Source organism: Daucus carota, chromosome 2 (assembly GCF_001625215.2).
Source record: "Daucus carota subsp. sativus chromosome 2, DH1 v3.0, whole genome shotgun sequence".
Lineage (NCBI taxonomy): Eukaryota > Viridiplantae > Streptophyta > Magnoliopsida > Apiales > Apiaceae > Daucus > Daucus carota.
Window position 1 is genome coordinate 4,217,776 of NC_030382.2, and position 2,577 is coordinate 4,220,352.

Consider the following 2,577-nt stretch of genomic DNA (forward strand, 5'->3'; position numbering starts at 1 on the left):
GAAAAGGCAACTATAGCTCGAGCTTTAATCTATATTATAAACGCTAAACTGTAAAAGTTTGTAAGTGTTCGGTGGTTAGTTTGTAGTTCGGCACAATGCATTATAACCTTTAATTAAAAAAACAAATTGATGAGAAACGTTACAATGAATTTTTTATATTTCACTGAAATGCTGATGTAACTCTAAGGTTCTAACCTCGCCAACACCATATTAAAATAAATTATTAATTTAAACACATATAATGAATTATTAACTATTAAACTACCAGAGAGCATAGCAGGGGTTATAGGCTTGTATGAAATATAAGCTATACAGGTTTTATCTTAATTAAGGTCAGGTACATCTGACACAACCCGAAACACGACGATGCCATTGCTGGCATGATTAATTGAAGCACAACTCGGTTATCACCAAAGGACTTCTCTGCTAAGATTACAAACCTTTCCGTTTATACAATTTATTGAATCATAAATTAATAAATTTTGGAATGACATAGAATTGACATGTTAACTAGTGGTGTTGCCACAAACCCAAATTTGCCAACAAAAAATTGACATGTTAACCATCTGCAAATATAATTAGCAACATTGGTGCCTCTCGGTCCAAAGTCTGCATCTAGATTAGGTCTTTGTTATCTTCCTCCTTTAATATTCAAATTCCAACTTGTTTTTGGTTTTGCACTACCATCAAAACCAAAATCAAACATGTTGCTTGGTGCTATGTTGCTAGGAAAGCCACGAATCTCCGAATATTCAGAGGATCAAGGAATATTAAGTTTTGGCTCCCAAATTGGACGAAGAGGCATATTACTGACATTTGCATGTATTCCAGCAGTCATGCTGCTGCTGGGGCCAATTTGTTGTGTGCCTAGCCACCTCTCTCACAAACACTTGGCATATTGAATGGTGATTGATTAAACTATCACGCCTGCAAAAGGAGTTAGTTACACTTTGATTCATCCAAACTTGACCAATGCATGCATATACCAACTAATATAAATATGAATCATATATATTAGCAATTGAATTTATTTTCTAATATACAAACCAAAAGTAAAGGTATGGACAAAATTTCACTACATTATATAAAACCAGTAAATCCCTACATGTAGCAAAACAACACATGAGATATAGAGCAAACCTATACACATTGTATGGTTTGCTGCGTTTTTCTAAGGTGAGAATGCAAAGACGTTGAATTAATTTGGATTTTTATATTTAATGCTTTATATTATCTTTAATCTATATATAAACACAAACAAAAAATAATTCTACAGAAGGACCCCGGTAAATCAATTCCTCTTCCCAATACAAACCTTTGAGTTCAATAAATCATAAACAAGACAAAATTAAATAAAATAACATTTATGGGAAGGGAATGAGAAGGTAAGAATTAAAACTATAAATTAAAGAGAGATTTGTGGTATAATCCTAACCTAGAGAAGGTAGATCCACAATTGCACTTGTACTCCCTTGCACGGCATACTTCTTCTCAAATTTGTAGCATATATATTTCTTATCAAAACACCAAATGCAAACTTCAATTATTATCACAACCATATATAGATTATACAAAACACATTACCGAATAAAAAAAATCTCTTATTCATATTATTAAAGATGTCAAATCATGACTAATCAGAGAAGCTATAGTGCCAACTTGGAGCATCTTCTTCATTGTTTGAGTCTTTGAGATATAGATCCAGAAACAACTCAAGGACATCAAGATCAATATTATACCCAAAATCTGAAAGGAAAATCTCAATTATTAGCATCATAATAAGAATTGTTCAAAAATTATTTAATTCCAAAAGAAATTTAGGAAAACAAATTATAAATATATTGATTTATACATCAATAAGTGCAAGGATGAAATTAAATTATGTCAACATGATTATACAGGATATTTACATATATCATATATGAAGATCTATACCATGATTTGTCTAAACAAAAAATGAATGCTTACACTGATCGGAAATCATATCACTTGAAAGGATCTTATTGCAAAACTGCTGACTACTATTGTAATTTGTAATCTAAGAGGTGATAGAAAGAATTTGATGATGATATTATACACTTCTAGTGAGAGAACTAGACTTATCAAATACAAGGGGTGGGTGTGTGGTCAACCCTCTGACATTGATCATATACGAAAGATTAGGGTTTTGGTCAGAAAGGCCTTCTTGGTAGCAGCCCAATAAGAACTTTAACGAGCTCTTAATCTTGTATGGGGTAACTCTATACCGTGTCATGGTTTAAGATCTAATAAGTGATTCATTTAAATATAATCTTTTGATTTATTTTTGAAAATTTATATCATTTGGTCATAGGAAAAACTATATTAAATTATAATTATTAAGATATTAGCTTGATGGTGTTATTATATATTTCACAAATATTGATATGAACAAAAATAATACTCCAAACCTTCCATTATGTAGAGTTTTGATTAAACAAAAACATATATCTATTTAATATTATATATTCTTATTTTATGTAATAGTTCATCGGCTACCAACCATGTTAATTATTCACAACTATATCCAAAAATACCTTCAATATATATACAAACAAA

General features: G+C 30.6%; 1 long non-coding RNA gene across 1 annotated transcript; it reads right to left on the reverse strand.

Moving 5' to 3' along the window:
* Nucleotides 1-404: 404 nt before the first annotated feature.
* Nucleotides 405-1,770, reverse strand: LOC135150184 (uncharacterized). The gene is made up of 2 exons (XR_010288474.1): nt 1,436-1,770; nt 405-927 (listed from the first exon to the last, which is right to left on the reverse strand). It is a non-coding gene; the product is annotated as an uncharacterized LOC135150184 (long non-coding RNA).
* Between the last annotated feature and the right edge of the window lie 807 nt (nt 1,771-2,577).